The sequence below is a fragment of the Bos indicus x Bos taurus genome, chromosome 6, assembly GCF_003369695.1.
Source record: "Bos indicus x Bos taurus breed Angus x Brahman F1 hybrid chromosome 6, Bos_hybrid_MaternalHap_v2.0, whole genome shotgun sequence".
Classification (NCBI taxonomy): domain Eukaryota; kingdom Metazoa; phylum Chordata; class Mammalia; order Artiodactyla; family Bovidae; genus Bos; species Bos indicus x Bos taurus.
The window spans coordinates 57,775,610-57,797,729 of NC_040081.1; the positions used below are offsets into that span (position 1 = coordinate 57,775,610).

The 22,120-nt window shown below is 43.6% G+C and overlaps 1 long non-coding RNA gene across 1 annotated transcript in view; it reads right to left on the bottom strand.

Annotated features, from left to right (window-relative positions):
- The window catches only part of LOC113894208, a 234,109-nt gene that overhangs the window by 4,686 nt on the left and 207,303 nt on the right, over nt 1-22,120 (bottom strand). The window contains exons 3-4 of the long non-coding RNA XR_003511515.1: nt 10,648-10,759; nt 8,527-8,650 (exon numbers count right to left, since the gene is read on the bottom strand). This is a non-coding gene — a long non-coding RNA (uncharacterized LOC113894208). The remainder of the gene's footprint in view (nt 1-8,526; nt 8,651-10,647; nt 10,760-22,120) is intronic.

Below are 22,120 nucleotides of genomic sequence, written 5' to 3' on the forward strand. Positions count from 1 at the left end.
GATTCCTAAAATGTCTATGTTCACTCTTGCCATCTCCTGTTTGACCACTTCCAATTTACCTTGATTCATGGACCTAACATTTCAGGTTCCTATGTAATATTGTTCTTTACAGCATCAGACTTTACTTTCATCACCAGTCACATCCACAACTGGGCATTGTTTTCATCTCTTCGTTCTTTCTGGAGTTATTTCTCCACTCTTCTTCAGTAGCATATTGGGCACCTACCAACCTGGGGAGTTCGTCTTTCATTGTCCTATCTTTTTGCCTTTTCATACTGTTCATGGTGTTCTCAAGGCAAGAATACTGAAGTGGTTTGCCATTCCCTTCTCCAGTGGACCACGTGTTGTCAGAACTCTCCACCATGACCTGTCCGTCTTGAGTGGCCCTACATGGCATGGCTCATAGTTTCACTGAGTTAGACAAGGCTGTGTTCCATGTGACTGTTTTGATTAGTTTTCTGTGATTGTGGTTTTCATTCTGTCTTCCCTCCAAGGAAAAGAGGCTTATGAAAGGTTCCTGATGGGAAAGACTGACTGTGCGGGAAAGTGGGTCTTGTTTGATGGGGGGGGCCATGCTCAGTAAACCTTTCCCCTTGGTGTCCATATATTTGTTCTTTATGCCTGTGTCTCTATTTCTGCTTTGCCAATAGGCTCATCTGTACCATTTTTCTAGATTTCATATATAATGTTAATATATGATATTTGTTCTCTTTTTACTTACTTCACTCTATATGATAGTCTCTATGATAGGCTAATCCTTCACTCTATATGATAGGTCCATCTGTGACTCTGCACTAGTGCCCTTCTGCCTTAATTACTATAGACTAGTCTGAAGTCAGGGAGCCTGATCCCTCCTGCTTCATTTTTCTTTCTCAAGATGGCTTTTCCTCTTCAGGGTCTTCTGTGTTTCCACACAAATTGTAGAACTTTTGGTCCTAATTCTGTGACAAATGCCATTGATAAGGACTTTTTTATAAGGATTTGCTAAGGATTGCATAATTTGATAAGGATTGCATTGAATCTGTAGTTTCCTTTGGGTATCACTGTCATTTTCACAGTATTGAATTTTTTTCAATCTAAGAACATGGTATATCACTCCATCTTTTTTTGTTGTCTTTGATTTCTTCTCAGAGGTTAAAGCGTCTGCCAGGAATGTGGGACACCAGGGTTTGATCACTGGGACGGGAAGATCCCCTGGAAAAGGAAAATGGCACCCCACTCCAGTACTCTTGCCTGGAGAATCCCATGGATGGAGGAGCCTGGTGGGCTGCAGTCCATGGGGTCGCGAAGAGTCAGACACGACTGAGCGACTTCACTTTCACTTTTCACTTTCATGCATTGGAGAAGGAAATGGCACTCCAGTATTCTTGCCTGGGAATCCCAGGGACGGTGGAGCCTGTTGGGCTGCCAGTCTATGGGGTCACACAGAGTCGGACACGACTGAAGCGACTTAGTAGCAGCAGCAGTAGCAGAAGTTCAGCTTCTATGTGTTTGTGTTTTTTATAGGTTTTTTTTCCCTGTAATTGATTTTTAATCTCATAGGCTATGGTCAGAAAAAATGCTTAGTATGATTTCAATTTTCTTAACTTTAATGAGGCTTGATATGTGACACAAGATGGGACTATCCTGAAGAATGTCTCATGTACGCTTGAGAAGAAAGTGCATTCTGCTACTTTCAGATGAAATGTCCTATAACCATGAATTAAGTCTATCTGGTCTAGTGTGTCATTGAAAGTTTGTGTTTCCTTATTAATTTTCTGTCTGGATGATCTGTCCATTAGTACAAGTAGGATGTTAAAGTCACTATTATTCTGTGACGGTTGATTTCCCCTTTTATGGCTATTACATTCACTTTATGTATTGAGGTGCACCTGTGTTGGGTACATAAATATTTGTAAGTTTTTATATTTTCTCCTTGGATTGACCCCCTGATCATTATGTGGTGTCCTTCCTTGTCTCTTGTAACAATCTTTAAAGTCTATTTTGTCTGATATGAGTACTGTTTCTCCAGCTTTCTTTTGATTTCCATTTGCATGGAATGTCTTTTTCCATCCTCTCACTTTCTGTCTGTACATGTCCATAGGTCTGAAGTGGACCTCTTGTAGATAGCATATATACAGCTCTTGTTTCTGTGTCTATTCAGCCAGTCTGTGTATTTTGGTTAGAGAATTTAATCCTTTTAAATTTAAGGTAATGTTTTGATAGGTATGTTCCTATTACCATTTTCTTAATTTTGGGGGGTTTGTTTTTTTGTAGGTCTTTTTCTTCCCTTGTGTTTCCCGTCTAGAGAAGTTCTTTTACTATATGTTGTAAAGCTGGTTGCATGGTGCTGAATTCTCTTAGCTTTTGCTTGTCTGTAAACCTTTTGATTTCTCTATAGAATCTGAATGATATCCTTGCTAGGTAGAATAATCTTGGTTATAGGTTTTTGCCTTTCATCACTTTAAATATAGCCTGCTACTCCTGCTGCTCTGGCCTGCAGAGTTTCTACTGAGAAATCAGCTTATAATATTATGAGGATTCCCTTGTATGTATGTTATTTGTTGCTTTTCCCTTGTTGCTTTTAACATTTTTCCTTCAAATTTAATTTTTGTTAGTTTTATTAATATGTGTCTCAGCATGTTTCTCCTTAGATTTATCCTGTATAGACTATTTGTGCTTCCTGGACTTGGGTGACTATTTTCTTTCCAATTTTAGGGAAGTTTTGGACTATAATCTCTTCAAATATTTTTTCAGACCCTTTCTCTTTTTCTTCTGGGACCCCACTAATTTGAATGTTGGTGTGTTTAACGCTGTCCTGAGGTTTCTGAGACAGTTCTCATTTTTTAAATTCTTTTTTCTTTATCCTGTTCCTCAGCAGTTATTTTCACCATTCTATTTTCTAGCTAACCTACTTGTTCTTCTGCCTCAGTTATTCTACTATTGACTCCTTCTAGTATATTTTTCATTTCAGTTATTGTGCTATTCATCACTATTTATTTGTTCTTTAGTTCCTCTAGGTCCTTGTTAAACATTTCTTGTATTTTCTTGATCTGTGCTTCCATTCTGTTTCTGGGATTTTGGATTATCTTTACTATCATTACACTGAATTCTTTTTCAGGTAGACTGCAGGTATTTCCTCTTCATTTATTTGGTCTTGCACATTTTTACCTTGCTCCTTCATGTGTAACATATTTCTCTATCACCTCATTTTTGTTGATAGGTAGGGCTGTGTTCCTGTCTTGTTGATTGTTTGGCCAGAGGCATCTAGAATTGGACCTTGCAGGTAGTTGGGTCAAGCCCTATCTTGGTGCTGAGATGAGGACCTCAGGGAGAACTCACACCAATTAATATTCCCTGGGGCCTGAACTTCTCTGGTTGTCCAGCAGCTTGGTGCTCCCATTACAGAGGCTCAAGCTTGATTCCGGGCCTGGGAATCAAGACCTGCAAGATGTGCAGCATCGGGGCGGGGGGGGGGGGGGGTGGGTGGGATAAAAGATAGCAGACAAACAAAGCCCAAGGCAAATAATAAAAACCAAGCCAACCAAACAAAAACAAACACAGAAACAAAAAAAGAAAGGAAAATAGAAATAAAACCATAGATAAATAATAAAAACAAATCCAAGCAAACAAAAAACAAACCAACAACACCAAAAAAAAAAAAAGGGAAAGCAAAAAATAAGACATCTAAACAAATGAGAGTCCAAAACCAATAATAAAAACAAAACTAACCTAAACATAAAACAAAAATTGAACAACAAACAAAAAACTAAAAGAAAAGCTAAGAGAACAAAAGACAAATACCCAAAAATGACAAAAGCAAAAACAAAAATTTTTTAAAGATAAAAATAAAATGAAGTAAAAACCAAAATGAAACAAAACAACACACAAATATCAAAAGAAAAAAGCAGCAACAACAAAAAACAAAAGACACAAACAGAAAAGAGTAGAATAATAACAAAAAGTAAAAAACAAAGTTAGAAAAATTTAAAAATATATTAGAAAAGGTAAAATAAATGAAACAATAGCAGCAACAAAACAAAACAGCAAACAAACAAAATTCCCTGGTGCCTCCACTGTGTCCTTGCCCACAAGGTGAGCTACCTCCACTCCCTACCTCCCTAGGAGGCCCTCCAAGATCTCTAAGTAGGTCTCTGGAGCTGCCGTGTCAGCCCATCTCTGTGTGTGTTCCTTTCACCAGTATTTGCTCCTGAAGCTGGCCTGGAGTACAGGTGTCCCTGCAGGCCGGTTAGGCTTTCACAGGCATATCTGCAGGGGCTGGCACAGTCAGAGGAGGCTTTGGAGAAGGGTTGCACTTAGCCTACCTGGACCTGATGACCAGAAGAGGCCTTGTTGGAGGCAGGGTTCAGGCCTGGGAACCATGCGGCCCTTGGAGGCTTTGGTGGGGGAACCTGGCCTCTTGAGTTAGACGGGGGAAATTTGACTGCCACAGCATTGAATGTGCCACAGCTGTGGATGTGGTTAAAAAAGAAAGAAAGAAAGAAAATCAGCAGCGTGAGTAATCTAGTAATTGGGTTCTGCCCTCTTCTGAGCTGACTTGAGACCACAGTCACATGAAACAACCACCAAAAGATGATAACAGCTCAGCAAGGGTCACTTGGCCTTGACAAGTGTACACACAGCATGTTGGGTGGAAAACCGGCTTGGCTCTTTGAGAGACTGCTGCATACTCTACGGCTTGGCTGAGACCATGAAGGGGGCTGAAATCCGACCCACCGTTGGCCCAAGCAGTGGGCCCTGTACAGATAGCACTCTTGCAGAAGGGGCCTCCCAGAGGGGCAGCTTTTGCAATTTATCTCCCTTCAAGAGGTGTCACTTTCAAATTTACACAAGGCTTTACATGTGTCAGATGTGACCCCAATAATCCTTTCCAGTTAGGAGCCTTAAACTTGACAGAGAGGGAGCAGGAGAGTGCCTATCACTTCTCTATGGCAACTACTTGTGGAGGCTTCCCATCCCTCTGTCCATAAAATTCGATTCATGAACTTCAGAGACCTGTGTTAAAATATCAGATGACTTGTCCCCCAAGGCTAGGGGCCCCTGTGTTCCTTATCCAAGCCATTCCTGAACCCTATAGAAGCTCCTGTCTAGATTCCCAGAAAAAAGTGTGAAAGTGTTAGTTACTTAGTCCTGTCTGACTCTGCAACCCCATGGACTGTATCCTCTGTCCATTGAATTATCCAGGCAAGAATACTGGCATTGGTAGTCATTCCCTTCCCCAGGGGATCTTCCCAACCCAGGAATTAAACCTGGGTCTCCTGCAATGCAGGCAGATTCTTTTACCGTCTGAGTCACCAGGGAAGCCCTCTGGATTTCTAGCCCCTCTCAAATCACCATCTTCATTTGGCTGACCTTGTAACCTAATGGTTAAGCTACAGACACTATATGAGAAAGACAGAGATTTGAATTCTGCCTCATTGATAGTATCTGTGAGATTTCACATCCCTCCTCACCTGCAGATTCGATTAAAGCACCTCTGTTTTACCTTGCAGGGCTGTTGTGATGATTAAGTGAGTGAGTGAAGTCTCTCAGTCGTGTCCGACTCTTTGCGACCCCATGGACTATAGCCTACAAGGCTCCTCTGTCCATGAAATTTCCCAGGCAAGAGTACTGGAGTGGGTTGCCATTTCCTTCTTCAGGGGATCTTCCCAACCCAGGGATCGAACCCCGGTCTCCCGCATTGCAGGCAGACGCTTTACTGTCTGAGCCACCAGGGAAGCCCCAGTGAGATACTGCAAATAATCTTCCCAGTGTGTTTTAAGTGTCCAATGAATGTGAATGCTCACTGTAATTGTGCCTTCAGGTCATCTTTCCTCCCCAACCCCTCTCCCTGGTCCAATCTTTGGTATAGGGTGGTTTCTTCCCATTGCAATGGGAAGAATTCTGGTTATCTGAATCAATCTTGGTTCTGACATTTGTATACTCAGTGTAGCAGGAATAGGAAAAAAAAAAAAAAAAGTGCTCCCTGTGCTGAAATGCACAGAAGGGTTGCCATCTTCACTAGCTCTTCCTTTCCTTTTCCCCCAAGTGGAATTCTGTGTGCCTCATTAGGCCTCCAGCACTGAGTGTTCACTTACTTCTTTTCTATCAACGAAAATGGATAAGTCAAAAAGATGAAATGTTCCTATCAGTACTCAAGTAAATTAGTTCCCAATATTTGAAAGGAGCTCTATCTCCTTTCCATGCCAGACTTCTGGCTGAAATGCTTCCAGTCCTCCAGCAAAAGCAGAAGGTACACAGCCCCATCCAGCCTTGAGGAGACCCCTCCCTCCCATCATGTTTAAAATTAAGCTAGTACCATGTGCCAGAGAAAGGCTTGAACTTTCCCACTGCTCCTCTATTGGCTTCTCTTAGAGAAGGAGGTAGAGGATTAAATGACAGCCAAACTGTCCTCCTAGTAAAAGAGAATATTCTAGAGTCAAGTCCAGTGATGAGTGGAAGGGCAGGGGGCTGGAAGACTGAGTTCCAATCCTGGTTCTGGCTTTTTTCTGACTCTACCCTGAGTTAGATTTGACCTTTTGTCTTCCGGAGAAAAGTAGGTGTAAGTATAAGGGCTGCGACTATGTACTGCCTATGAAGTGGCTTTGCCAAACAATTAAATGTGAATCTAATCAAACCACTAGATCTAACTATCAGTTTACAGGAAGTACAGAGGATGGAGGAACATGTTAAATGACACCAAATGGATATAATCAGCAAAATCCAAAATGTGAGAAAGTTTACAAGGCCAGTGACTCTGTCTCTTCAACAATGGCAGCAGGGAGGGGACTTTACGTATCAACCAAATGTTGGGACTTTTTTTTTTTAATTGAGGTACAACTGACCTACAAATTATGTAAGTGTAAAGTGTATACCATCAGATCAGATCAGTCGCTCAGTCATGTCCGACTCTTTGCAACTCCATGAATCACGCCAGGCCTCCCTGTCCATCACCAACTCCTGGAGTTCACCCAGACTCATGTCTATCGAGTCAGTGATGCCATCCAGCCATCTCATCCTCTGTCGTCCCCTTCTCCTCTTGCCCCCAATCCCTCCCAGCATCAGAGTCTTTTCCAATGAGTCAACTCTTCGCATGAGGTGGCCAAAGTACTGGAGTTTCAGCTTCAGCATCATTCCTTCATAGTGATTCACAATTTTTGAAAGTTGTTTATAGCTAATATAAAATATTGGCTAGACTCCCTATGCTGCACAATATATCTTTGTATCTGATTTATTTTATACATATTAATTGTAGTTTGTATCTCTTAATCCCCTGCCTCTGTCTTGCCCTTCCCACTTTCCTCTCCACACTGGTAACCCCTGGTTGTTCTCTCTATCCGTGAGTCTGTTTCTTCTTTGTTATATTTGCTAGCTTTATTTTTTAGATTCCACATGTAAGTGATGCATACAGTATTTGTCTTTCTCCCTCTGACTTATTTCAGTAAACATAATATTCCCCAAGTCCATTCTTGTTGCAAATTATGAAATTCTTTTTTATAATTTAGTAGTATTCCATTGTGTGTGTGTGTGTGTGTATACATTGTACATATATACGTACATATATACATACATCACATCTTCTTTATCCATTCATCTGTTGATGGACACTTAGGTTGATTCCATATCTTAGCAATTGTAACTAATGCTGGTATGAACATCGGGGTGCATGTGTCTTTCTGAGTTAGTGTTTTTGTTCTCTTCAGATAGATACCCAGGACTGGAATTGCCGGATAATATGGTATTTCTATTTTTAATATAGACACTATTAATCCCAGTTCAAATAAATCAACTATTAAAAAAACATCTGGGGACAGTCTGAGATATCTGAACAATGTTTGGATATTTGATGGTATTAAGAAATTTTTGTTATTTTTTTAGCTACAACACTGGTATTATGGCTACATTAAGAAAGTCTTTTTTTCTTGGAGATACCAATTAGAATATACACTGATACCAATAGGATGATACAATAAGAAATAATATGTATGAGATTCAAAATAATCTAGTACTGGAAGGGTAGATGAGGGATGAATGATGAAATAAGATCTGTCTTGTGTTGATGATTATTGCAACTGGTCAGTGAAATTATGGAGCTTCATTATAATATTCGCTCTATTTTGTATATGTTTAAAATGGTTCATCATAAAATGTTAAAGAGTACAAAAGTATGTGGGCTTTGGAGAGAGGGAGACTGCCTTGATCTACCTTTTACTGGGCCAATTAACTTTTGATTCAGTTTCTTAGTGAAGACAAATATAGCACCTGCATCATAGGATTGTTATAGGCACATGGAAAGCACTTAGCACAATGCCTGGCACAGGAGTGCCCAAGCAATGTTAGTTCTCACTAATAATAGTGTATAAGAGGTTGGACTCATTAATCTCTCTGGCTCTTCCCACCATAGAGATCTAGGGCATCTAATTCTAGCCCATTTCTGTCACACCTTAGCCTTCTCTATTTTCTCTACTACCCAACATTCACCATTCTGGAAACTCTAACTTCCTCTAATGTTCACCTCCCTTTGCCTGGGGCATCTGGACACTTTACCTGGGCAGCCAGCTTTCAGTTCCATAAGACGTGTTGGACCGATTCCTAGATTGACAAATGCAGGTTTCTGATTTCCTCATCTGCTTCTCACTATCTGGCTCTCTTTCTGGTAGCTTCCTGTCATCTGAAACAAGAGCACAAAGCTTCAGGAGGAAGGTGGAAACTTGGGGTGGAGAAGGGCGAGTAGGAAGCAGTCACATCCTGACTCCACCCCTCCTTAACTCCTCCCCGCCCAACAAAGGAGTGGGCAGGACTGGACGGGAGGCGCCTGGCATCTGTGTCCCCTAGCAGTGTGGGACAGAGCACACCACTCCCCAGTCTTCTCATTTGTAACACAGGAACAAGGATACCATGTCTTGGTTAATATAGAGCTGTGACTGAGAGTCAACTCAAGAGCTGGACTTCCAGGGCTACAACTCCCCAGCTCTGCCTTGTGTTCACTGTGCGATCCTGACCTCTCTGTGACAGTGTCTTCACTGGCAAAATGGAAACAGCGATTACATGGACCTCGTAGGGTTGTTGGGAGTGTTAAATTGAACATCACCTGGCACACAGAAGGCACTCAGTGAACTTTGGCTGTCGGTACTGCCTTCACCTCTGCCATAATCTCGTACAGTGCCCGTTGGGAGCTCACTCTCAAGGCTGGCACCTCCCTGAGGCCTTCTGTCAGCCCCACTGAACTCCCATACCAGCCCTGGGGGTCCACCCCCCAGGAGTTGGGGCCAGCTCAGAGACCAGTGGATGTCACAGACTCAGGGCACATGAAGAAAGTCACTGTGTTCCCCCTCCCTGATTTCAGATCTTTCTTTCCTTCCCCCCAAGGCAATGTTGGAGTAAAATCCTTCCAAAGAAGAACCTGGCGTGGGTGGGACAGGGAAGGAGAAAGGAAGGGAAGTGAGAGACTGTTGCACATCACATTTTGTGTGTGAAGTACAAAGGGACCTCTCCCGGGAAGACCAGAGATGGAGGTTCAGCTGGGCACACCCCCGCTTCTCCCCAGCCCCGCCAGAGAAAACAAATCACCCCACCCTGCACCAACTCCTCCTGTAGGCGCGTAGAGGCCAGGAGCCTGTGGGCCGGGTGAGGGGCCCGCCGTTGGTGCCTGGAGCTGTTAGTTACTCCCTCTTTGGAGTGGCAGCTTCTCGCCTCGGGCCTTCTGGCTATGAATCATTACTCAGCATTGGATGGAGCCCAAGAAATGTGGAAAACAAGAACGACAGGAAGCAACAAGAAACCAGAATCACAAAGTCCTATGGAAAATAGGCCATCGGGCTGAGCCTGGGGGAGGGGCTTGACATTGGCACCCACAGGCTGGGGATCACGTTGTTCTAAATATCACCCCACAGAATCCCAGGGTGCAACATTTGGTCATTGAGCTCTAGGGCATCTTTCTGACTTGAGCCCCTACACTAATAAGTAAATGTGTCTAGCCACCCTCGGCCCACACAAACCCCTAAACTATGGAACTGCAGGCAGAAAATCTTGTGAGGACAATCAGTCCTTGTGTTCCCTCCTCTGGGTGTTGAGAAAGATCTGGAATGGAACTAGCTTTGTGGGGATTTCCAGGTGCCGAATCCCTCGAGCATGTTTGAACTGAGCGAGCTTGGCTGCCTTCGCCTGCCTGACAAGGGGTGGGCCCGGCCACACCTGGTCCTGCCGAGTCATGGACCCAAAGTGTTTGTCACAGCGTCTCAGCGAGATGTCGGGCCAGGTTTAACAGAAACAAAAGTAAAGTGATTAATAACCACACCACATCACCAAAAGCCCAACTCTAGATAGAGTGATATGCACATTTTAGCTTAGTATGTCTTAAAAACTGTAGGCAAAGAACATTCTTCTGAGTAAAAGGAGCATGCAATTTTGTACAATCTGGGCATCAGGATCTCAACACCAGTGGTGAGGTGTATGTCCTGAGGGGTGAGAGTGGTGAAGGAGCGTGGTTTATAGCATAAACGTTGGAGGGATTTCCTCTCTTTTTTTTTTCTGCTTTGGACTTTATAAAAACAAAGAAAGGATTTGTTGAAAATGACAGGACCCACTCTTCACAATGAGATCGTGTTAGACTTGGTGTATATGCAACCAGTGAGAAAGCAGAGGGGTTTCAAACTGCCTCCTACTTACCATAATACGCCCAATTAATTCACCACTTCCACAGACTGTACGGCTTTGTTCTCAATATTGAAATGGGGGTGTGAGGCCAACACCTCTGAAAATAGAGAGGACTCTTGTGGATCTGAAAAAGAGTGAAAAGATGCTCATCACCATCATCAGGGAAAAGCAAACCAAAATTCAATGAGATACCACCTCACACCTGTTGAGATGGCTACTATCAAAAAGAAAATAAGCATTGGCCAGGATGCGGAGAAAATGGAATCATTGTGCACTGGTGGTGAGAATGTAAAATGGTACAGCTGCTGGGAAAACAGTAGAGTGTTCTTCAAAAAATTAAAAACAGAATTACCATGTGATCTAGCAATTCTACTAATACTTGGTATACATCCAAATGAATTAAAACAGAGTTTTGAAGAGAGATTTGTCCACCCGTGTTCATCACAGCATCACTTACAGTAATTAAAATGTTTAAAAATAGAATTACCATATGATCTAGCAATTCTACTTCTGGATATGTATTCAAACAGATTAAAAGCAGAGTCTTAGAAATTTGTCCACCCATGTTCATCACAGCATTATTCACAGTAGTTAAAACATGAAGATATGCATAAATAAAAGGTGATATATATATACAAACAATGGAATATTATTCAGCCTTAAAAAGGAAAAAAATTCTGCAGTATGCTACAACACAGATGAATCTTGAGGACGTTATACTAAGTGAAATAAGCTAGTCACATAAGTAGAAATACTGCATGATTCCACTTATGTGAGGTACTTAGAGTAGTCCAAACCACAGTGACAGAAAGTAGTGTGGTGATTGCCAGGGGCTGGTGGATGGGAGGAATGGAGAGTTATTACTTAATGGGTCTAAAGCTTGAGTTTTCCAAAATGAAGAGTTCTGGAAATGGAAGGTGGTGACTGTGCACAACAATATGAACGTATTTAATGGCATTGAAACGTACACTTATAAATGGTTATGATGGCAAAATGTATAAGTCTATTCCACCACAATAAAATAAACGGAGAAAACAGTTTTCTCTGAAATTTATGGTCCCAGAGAAATACCATGGGAATAGAAAATATAGAATATGGGCTTTCAAATTTCTCACATTCAACATCAAAAATCTTTATTAATAGTAATTGCACCATATAAAATAATAATGATGAAAATAATAATAATTACACCAACAACTCTAGAAACTCTTGAGTTTTGGTATTTCCAGTTAAAAGGGTGAAAACTATTAACTGTATGTTACTATTAATGCTGACAGTAAGCTATAAGTTTTAATTTAAATAAATTCTTTAAAAACCTAAAAGCTAAGAAATATGTTGGGGTCCTAACCCCCAGTACCTCAGAATGTGACCTTATTTACAGACAGGATCTTTCCAAAGGTAGCCAAGTTAAAACAATGGTTCTTAGGATGGGCTCTAACCTAGTGTGACTGGTGTCCTTATAAAAAGGGGCACATTTAGACGCACAGAGGAAAGATGATGAGAAGACACACAGGAAGAGACGATCATCCACAAGCCAAGGAGAGGGTCCCAGAACAGATTCCTCCCTTAACCCTTAGGAGAAACCAGCCCCGCAGACATCTTGGTCCTGAATTTCTAGCCTCCATTACGGCAGGACAATACATCTCGGAAATTTAAGTCACCCAGCTTGTGGCACTTTGTCGTGGCAGCCCTAGTAAACGAACACAAGGGACAGCAGGTGATTCTATGGCATGTCTGTCAGCCCTCTCCTCAGCATCTGTCCCGTCAATGGTACAGAGAACCTGGAGGGGCCCCATTGCATGCCCATCCCTCCTCAGGAGGAGCTGCTGTAAACTCCTGGCCAGTCTCTGCACTTGCTGGTCTGGTCTGTGCCTTTTTTTTTCCTGAGTCTAGAGCAGTGGTGGCCCAGGTGCTCTGACCTACACTGGTCCTTCCATTGCTTGGCTCTTGGCTTGGATTTCCTGCTCTCAGAGAGCCCCTGATCTTCCTCCTTGCCATAGCCTGAGTTTGATCTTTGATTTTTCTTTCAGTGCCACTGATAACAGGAAGGATGTGAAAGCTCCTTTGGTGGAAGAATCCTACTTGGAGAGTGTACTGGAGATGGCCCCTCTGTCTGTCAGGCACTATGACCTTGTCACAGTGGGACATAGTAGAATGAGTCCCATAGTGATGGCACTCGTCACTAACCATCCTTCCAGCAACAGTAACAGACAATTACTGCTTAAAACATTGCCATCATATCATGTGGGTTTCACTCGGGCATCTAGATGACTTTCTCCTTGTGAAACAACTAGTTGTCCTGTAGTAGTATGTTATCGAAGCCCAGGGTTGCAGCAGCTGCATCTGGTTCTGGTTGAGGGCAAGACCTAGGTTTACCAGGTAAAGCTACCCAATTGAAACCTCTACAGCCAGCTGAAGCCTCTAGATTCTCAGTCACACTAGAATTGTCTGCAGATCCCTGAGCTTCCCAGGGGAAAGAGAGATGGTTTAGCAAAGTCCACCACCACGACCAGAAAACCAATTCAAAGTGTTCCTTTTTTAAGACTGTAAATACATAAGAATAGGAATATGTATTTGTACTTATCTGTATTTTCCTAAAGAAACAGGGGTAGGATTCAAGATAATAAAAATACCTACCAGTGAGGGAGAGAAGAAGTGGAGAAAAGAGATGAAGGGGGAGGAGGTGGCAACAAGATTTCCCAAGTGTACTGGGCTTTAGGACTGTGAATTTTCAGTCATGTAAGTGAATTATACCCTCCCTAAATTTATTAAAAATGAAGTTTTAATTAAAAAAAATACTGTCTATTGAAAAGGGCCTCTAAGTCCCTTTGCTAATGATACACACTTTACATAATTTGTAAAAAGTTAATTTAAATGTTCATGCTACCCTAGTTTAAAAATGAAGACAGTTTGTTTTGGCATAAACAAGAGCCTGTAGAGCCTGTTGGTAATCATTTCCAAACCGGGCATTAAATACCAGTGTAATATTTGGAAGATCTTGACCTCTTAGTTTGGGTTTTGTAGGGAACCACTTGAGTGGCCTTGGACAAATCACTTTTCCCTCCTTCTCCTCACTTCCTCGTCTGTAACAGCAGCAAATTCCATCCCTTCACCATGCTCCTGGGGTTGTTATGAAGCACAAGTGTGAAAACACTTTGAAAATACCATTATCAGCATCCTGACAGTACAGTTGCCAAATGTACACCTACAGCTGGAGACCAAGACACAGTCGGAGGCCGCCACAAAGTACACTAAACTTGCAACAAGACAGGGGACAGTCTTTAGGATTTGTGTCTCTACAGCACTATCCTTCTATTAAAAAGCAGAGACATTACTTTGCCAACAAAGGTCCGTCTTTGGTTTTTCCAGTGGTCATGTATGGATGCGAGAGTTGGACTCTAAAGAAAGCTGAGCGCTGAAGAATTGATGCTTTTGAACTGTGGTGTTGGAGAAGACTCCCGAGAGTCCCTTGGACTGCAAGGAGATCCAACCAGTCCATCCTGAAGGAGATCAGTCCTGAATATTCATTGGAAGGACTGACGCTGAAGCTGACACTCCAATACTTTGGCCACCTGATTCGAAGAGACCCTGATTCTGGAAAAGATTGAAGGCAGGAGCGGGAGGAGAAGGGGATGACAGAGGATGAGATGGTTGGATGGCATCACCAACTCAATGGACATGAGTTTGAGTAAACTCCGGGAGTTGGTGATGGACAGGGAGGCCTGGCGTGCTGCAGTCCATGGGGGTGGCAGAGTCGGACGCTGTTGAGCAACTGAACTGATGCCACTATCCTTAAACTTGAATCACTTAGATGGACATGGATCTCCTTACTTTCCAAATCTCACCTTCCTCAAGCAATTTGCTTAAGAGTAGTTTAATTTAAAAAGCCTGGGGAAAGAAGGCAGAAACCAGTCTCTTCATTTGGGCCAGAAAAGGAACCCTGATTTTGCAAACAGATGACGAGATTTAGGAATGCTTGACATATACTGTGCTTAGTCCCTCAGTCATGTCCGACTCTTTGCGACCACATGGACTGTAGCCCAGCAGGCTGCCCTGTCCAGGGGGATTCTCCAGGCAAAATTCTAGAGTGGGTTGCCATGCCCTCCTCCTTGGTTCTGGCTTAAAATCCTTAGGCTTCAAATCCTCTCTGTCCCTACGCTAAGAACACACAAGATTAAGGAAGAGGCAAGAAAGGTGGTAAGATTTTTGAAGGGAAGTTTCAAGAATGAGAGGAAAAACAAGAAAATAAATAGCACAATGTGTCCTGACATGTTATTTTGTTTTCCTTTAGGTTGTTTTTTTTTTTTTTTTCCTCCTAGGAAAATATCCAAGATTTTGTCTCTTCTTAACAAAAATTTGGAAGGAAAGTTGGACCTGAACCCTAGCACTGTAAAACTTCTTTGTGCGCCGGCACTGCACTGCTTTTCTTACTTTTCCTGCAGAAGCCAACCTACAATGTGGCAAGTTTGTGAGGCCAGGAAGGGAGGAGTAATCCGAGAGGAGGCAGGGCGGCTCCGGGGCGCGGGCGAGGGCGGGGCCCCAGCTCAGGGCGCTGGGCCCCTCCCAGGGCCGCAGGGGAAAAGGAGGAGAGACCTACATTTAAAAAGGCAGGAACCTACCAACTACAGAGATCCAAAAAACGCCCCGGAGAATTCCCATTTGTGAGGTCAAATCAAGGTCAAAAGAGTTACCTAATCATCTCTGAAAACCCCCTAACTTAGGGGGCTGTGCAACACCCCAAATCATGAACTAAGTCTAACTTGATCTTTAAAACGTAACCTATGACTTTTTTTTCTTTTGCTTGAGCCAATTTTTTCTGATGGCATTTCTGTTACTTCCTGTTTGTGACTGAGCTTCCTTGTCCTACTTCCTTTTGGGGGTTTAAATTGCCTCCCCCTACCATTTCCACTGAAATGTATGAAAGAGGGAGGTGTGTGTGTGTGTGTGTGTGTGTGTTGCATTGGAAGGGAAAAAATAATAGCTCATATTAAATTTTTATGTTATAAAACACTTTTCTCACACATTCACATTCTTTCATTTACTTTTCACAACACTAAGAGATGAGCCATATGCCCAAATAATGGATGAAGAAACAGACTGAAAATGGTTAAGTCCAAGGTCACTCATTTTTAAAAAAGGAGCATAACCTGAATCTGAGTCCTCTATTCTCAATCCAAGTCCAAAGCTCTTTTCACTTATTTAACTCTTAGAGGGAAGCCTACATTTAATTTACTTGGCAAAATTCTATTCAGGGAAGATTTGTTTATTCAGTCTTTATTACAGAGTTTACTCTTGAAATGTAAAGACTTAGCCTGGGCCCTTCACCGAAGCCATGGAAGAATTCTTAAGGATCCACTGTTTCATTTTTTGGCAGTCCCACTGCAGCCTTACAACATGGCTCTTCCAGGGCCAGGCTGGGGCGTTCCTGGGTCTCCTGGAGCCAGGGTTGCGTTGCCAGCAGCAGGCAGTAGGGGGAGCACGTGTGCAAGAGGAGGGAAGCCGCTGAGGCTCAGGCAGGAAATGTCTGAGACCATGTCCTTAACAGGGCTGGGTTGGAAAAGTGGTATGTTGGTTTTTTTTTTTTCCCCTTCTGCTGAGCGAATGCTTAGAACTCCAGGCTTCTCTGCACAGATTTGTGCTTACTGACTTGTAGGGAAGGGAAAACCAGACTCAGGGAGTTGCAGAATGAAGTCACCTCTATGCCCACTGGGTGAAAGGAACTCCAAGCTTCCCCATTGCCACCAAGGAGGAGCCCCAGCTCCGGGCCTCAGCAGGTCCCAGAAGGCCTGAAAGCTTTGCTTCTAAGTGGAGGGAGAAGACACAGAGGCCCAGACAGTGAGCTACTCTGGGTCCAAAGCCTAGAGAGAACAGGGTTTTGTACAGTTGGTAGCAAGAGAGTTAGAATGCACACTGCAGGAGGGGAGAGGTGCGGCTTTTCCTCTTGTTTCACTGCCATCCAAGCTGCCTTTGACGCTTGGCCTTAACGTGCCTTCAAAGAGGCATCCATGTTGACAGAGCCTGTTAACTTACGGTTCGTTTTGACAAAGGCTTTGAAGTCAGGTGGAAAAGGAGCACTACCTTTGGCACTGCATGGCCCCAAGCCCAGAGTGAGATGGGGAGGAGCCATGAGGCAGGCCCTAGCTCTGGAAAATCAGTGCTGACAGGTCACTTTTACTCTCTCATTTTTTTCCCCTTTCTTAACCAAAAATCTAATGTCTTAACCCAGGAAAGCAAAGATGCAGCAGGGGAGAGATGCCCTGGGGGCTAGCTGGCAACAATTTCCTTCCTAGTAAAAGAGAGAAGCAAAAAGTTGCCATTTGCTTATACTTTGGATTTGTATGTGGAAGATAAGTTGTATTTTCTAGTGAATGGTGCTCATTTACAGAAAGCATTGTTTCAGCCTTGGTTCCAAATACATGTGAAATTTCACTCTTAAACACATACTCCTGTAAATTTTTTTTTTTTTTTTTTGCTTAATATGCTGACTTCTCAAGTTATTTTTCTGCATCAGTAGAAAAGACTTAACCAAACTTTCCTGTAAAATTAACACTTCTGCCATCATGCTATTCCAGAGAGAAACCTCCATGTACTTTGAATATGTCTAAAAGATGGAAAGGTCAAAATGACGACTTAATGGCAATCATGTTCTTTGTATTTTCATTTGTCTCAGGGTTTCCCCTAATATAGAGTGATACTTGTGTATCCCCAATATGAAACGGTACGTGTTGGCATGTTATATGTTGAGTTTGCGTATTATAAGGAATTTAAGTAATCTGGAATATTTCTCATTTCTTCTGGCCCATCAAAAAATTTACGTTTACCAGCACTCCAGTGCGCATAATTCACTCAGCATGGAGTTCGCTCTATGGGCTAGGCATAGGAAACAACGGTGAAGACCCACCCTCAAATAACTCAGCCTGGTTGTGTGTGGATTTAGATGTGTGACAGGAAGAGTGTTCTGAGAGCATTGAGGAAGAAACGTTTAATTCCATCTGGATGAGTTGATATTTGCTGGGGTCCTGAGCCCAGGCACTGAATTCTGACTTCACTGCTTTCTAGTCGTCTGACTGGGCCAAGTTTCTGAACCTATCTGAGCCCCAGTTTCAACACCTTTATTATATGGGAAGAATAATGGGACCCACATCATGGATTTTTTTTTTCCCGTGATGATTCAACGGAATGCACCATAGCAAGCACTCAACATGTGTGGGTGGTGATGATGATGATGGTGGGGGAAGTGGAGTGAGGATGAAGGCAAAGAGATGGAGAAGGCCTCACAGAGATTATAGGGTCAGGAATTCAGTGGGTAAAGGAGGAAGATGTGGAAGAGTGAAGAACATTCCAGCTAGGGCCCCATGCTGTGTTTTAACAAGCCCCCAGGTGATTCCAATTCCGAGGCACAGTGAAGTTCAAGAACCACTGAGCCGTGGTAAGCTGAGGATTTTTTTTTCCCCTTCTAGCTGTGAATTTTAAGTAAGGGAATGCTATGCTTGGATTTTCACTTTTGGAGAGAACACATTGGTGGCTGTAGGAAGGATGGATTAGAGATAGGGAGGCAGGAGGCAGGGACAGGAGTCCAAGTGAGCGATGACAGGACTCAAGCCTGGGTCATAATGGTGGGGATACACAGAAAGAGAAAGATGGGTGGTATATGACGGCAGTGACACAAAGGTAGTGGTAGAGGGGGCACCTGGAAGACGTTAAAGTGTAGAATGAACCAGATTTAGTCATTGGATTTAGAGATGGGGGAGAGAAGGAGGCAGGGTGAGTCCGGGGTAGTGAACATAAGGCTGTTCACACCAATGACTAAATGGTGCCTCTGCCATCTTGCTGAGACCGCTCATCTACCCCTCCCTCTCCCTCCTCCGTTGCTGCCAAGGTGACTGACAGCACAGATCGGCATCCTTGCAGGAGGTCTGGTTCTCCTCTGGAATGCACTGCTCTCTCCAGTCACAGCCATCACCTCCCCCACGGCCCCCCACGGCCAAGGGAGTCATTCCGCCAGCCAGTGGTTACTGCCACATAGGCTGATGAGTCACCTTCCCACAGCAGCTGGTGGCCAATGTCCTTCTCTTGTCCACAGTTAGGGAGCACTTCCAGGACATGCCCTTCACCCCCCCGCCAAAACATTTTGACCCACCCTTCAGAGCAAGTTGCCTTGAAAGGGCCAACCACCCACACACCTCCAGAACTGGAGTGTCTCTAGTCCAAAACTGTACTCAAATTACTGCTCTGTCTGCATTTTAACTGAGATGATTAACTCATTGCTTTATTATTGCCACATCTAAGGTGGAAGGGGTGCAAGAGGGAAGGCAGTAGTGGCTCCTGTTCAGAGTGAAAGGTCTTTCTTTTAAAGCAGTGTTTCTCAAAGTGTAGTCTGTGAGCCATGCCCTGCATCGAGAGCACTTGAAGTTTGGGTGGAAATGCAGATTCCTGAGTCGTACCATAGCCCTGTTGAGTCCCTGGGGGTGGGTAGGCTGGAGTTAGAAACGAGGGAATTTGTATTGTTAACAAGCATCCCTAATGAGTCCTCAATTACCTGAAAAGCGATAGTGATGGCGGGAGAATTCCTTTTGTAATATTTCTGTCCCACCATGCAGCTGGGATGACCTAACAGTCCTGTGGATCTTTCCAGCTTCCTTGGAGGAAGGCAGTGCCTCCGGTCCCGGGGAGGAACCCTGTTCCAGAGTGACCAGCTCAGTGCTCTTGCCATTCTGTTCATTCCCTTAAGGCACTGGAGACAGCGTGCACAAGAAACAAGTCCAGCATACCTGTTTAAAAAGACAAATGCAGGGACTTCCCTGATGGGCCAGTGGTTAAGAATCTGTCTGCCAGTGCAGGGACACAGGTTTGATCCAAGCTAGTGCTAGTGGTAGAGAACCCGCCTGCCATTGCAGGAGGTGTAAGAGATGCAGGTTCGGTCCCTGGGTCAGGAAAATCCCCTGGAGGAGGACATAGCAACCCACTCCAGTATTCTTGCCTGGAGAATCCCATGAACAGAGGAGCCTGGCAGGCTCATGGTGTCACATAGAGTCAGACACAACTGGAGCGACTTAGCACCCGGAGCTGAGATCCCATATGCTAGGGAGCAGCTGATCACACATGCAGCAACTACTGAAGCCCGTGCATGCTAGAGCCCGTGCTCGGCAAGAAGAGAGAAGCCCTGGCTTGCCACAGCTAGAGAAAGGCCTCAGGCAGCAACACAGACCCAGTGCGGTCAAGAATAAATAGATTTTTAAAAGACAAAAGCATTCTCGTATTCAAAACAATAGTGATGGCTTCCATCGCAGTATTCTTCTTTGAAAAGACAAATCCCATGTGCTCCCAAACTCCAAATATTAGTATTGACTTACCACCCCTAAAACATTTCTCTACATCATCTTACTTGTTTGGAGTAATGAGTTTCTTCTAAGTGAAATCCTCTCTCACCTTTCCTCTTATTCCCCACGACTGACCAGGGTCAGCCAAGCAATCTGTGCTATTGGTCCTGAGTTGGATGCTCAGGAGCAAAGGTAACTGAACCCCTGATGATGTCACAGGAAGGCACCACTGTCCATGTGCTTTGAACTCTGAGGAACACTGATGCCCGATAGGCATGCATGCATGTTGAGTTGCTTCAGTCCTGTCTGACTCTTTGTGACCACATGAACTGTAGCCTTCAGGCTCTGCTGTCCATGGGATTCTCCAGGCAAGGATACTGGAGTGGGTTGCCATGCCCTCCTCCAGGGGATCTTTCCAACCCAGAGAGAATCCACGTCAGGTGAGTTCTTTACCACTAGTGCCACCTGGGAAGCCCGCCCAATAGGCATGTAGGTTCAAAAAGGACTCCAAAAGAGAAATTAGTTAGAGGGCTCTGGATAATTGGGTTTGGTTTCCTTGCTCAGCAAGTGTTCATTGAGTTAAGGGCTGAGGGGATAGAAGGTGCAACAGGCATGAGCCACACCTGTGTAGAGCATAAGGTAAGGCTGGCAAGATGAGACACGCACTTTGAAATTCAATACCAATCTGAGGCAGTAAATGTTAATGAGTGGTTGGACATCAAATGCTGGCACCGTCCAGGAAAAAGAGAGAGAGACTGCCCCGGGCTGAAAGTCAAGGAGGACTTAAAGGTGCCTGGAAAATCTGTGGAAGATAAGGAGAGACAGAAAGAAGCAATGGAGTTATGTGTAGAGAGTAGTGAGCAAAAGGCACAGCTGGGGAAAGAGTCCTTGCTGCAGAGAGTCAAATGGTTCTGGATGAAGCCTGTGGCTGTGGTTGGGAATGGTGAGATGAAGTTCAGGTTTCACATCTAAACATTTACCAAATACTTATAATGTGTCAGGCACTATGTTCAAAACTTGACATTTTGTTTAAGTCTTACAGCAACGCCAAGGAGCGAGTAATATCCCATGATCCATTTTGATGTGAAGACACTGGAGCTCAGAGAGGTTCGAAACTAGCCCAAAGTCACACAGCAAGTGGATGGAGGTGCCAGGGCACAAACTCAGATCTACTGATGTCCGAAGTTTGTGTGGTTCATGGGGGCACTTTCTGTCCTTTCCCCCTTTCCAGGTCATACTGCTGCTTGCAGAAGAGGATTAGCAGTGGGGATAAAGTGAGGCCAGGAGGCTGAGTGCTCCCTTCTGGCTGGTGGCCCATAGCCTCTGCCTGGTAAAGACTGTATTTCTTGTCCTATCCATATAGCCTTGGGAATGGTGCCAAGGTCATGGAGGGGTAGAGCAATACTCCCTCTTTGGCCCTCTTGACCCATCTGCTTCATGTCTGTAATTTTGAGAACTTTGATATGTATTTCCTAAAAATCAGAAAAAATGACAATAAGATCTCTCCTATTCTAATCACTCTGCATACTCTATAGCCCTAGTTAGATTGTAGTGTAATGGTACCTGAGGACTCTCTCAAAATGGTTTTTTTTTTTTTTTTCAAAAGTTAGTTCATTACTCTTTTGTAATGAATCCCAAAGTAGGCACTTAAGGGCTGTATAATGGCACCCTCAAACTTTACAGGAATCCAGTCTTCTTTATTCTTTTTTTGTGTGTGTGTGTGTGTAATAAAGTTTTATCAAAGTATAAAGGAGATAGAGAAAGCTTCTGACATAGGCATCAGAAGGGGGCAGAAAGAGTACCCACTTGCTAGTGTAGGCAATGAAGTTATATACTCTCCAATGAATCCAAAGAATGTCTGGAGGTTGTAAAGACCTCACCAGACCTACTCCCATAATCTACATTTTAAGGTAACAGAATTAACCAGAAGGTTTAATCCAGAGACTGTCCTCAGGCAGGATACATTATTGTTATATAATCCTAAGGGATGTAGAAGGAAAAAAGTTTGTCCTTTCTTCCTCCTTGAGAATTCCAGATCCCTCTCTCCTTGGGGACCCTTAGACTCCTTATCAACCTGCCTAGGAAATGACTCTCTCATTCCCCCCTTTTCTTTTAGGAGAATTATGTTGCCTAGGGAAAAGGGGCGTCGTTCTCGTTCCATAACT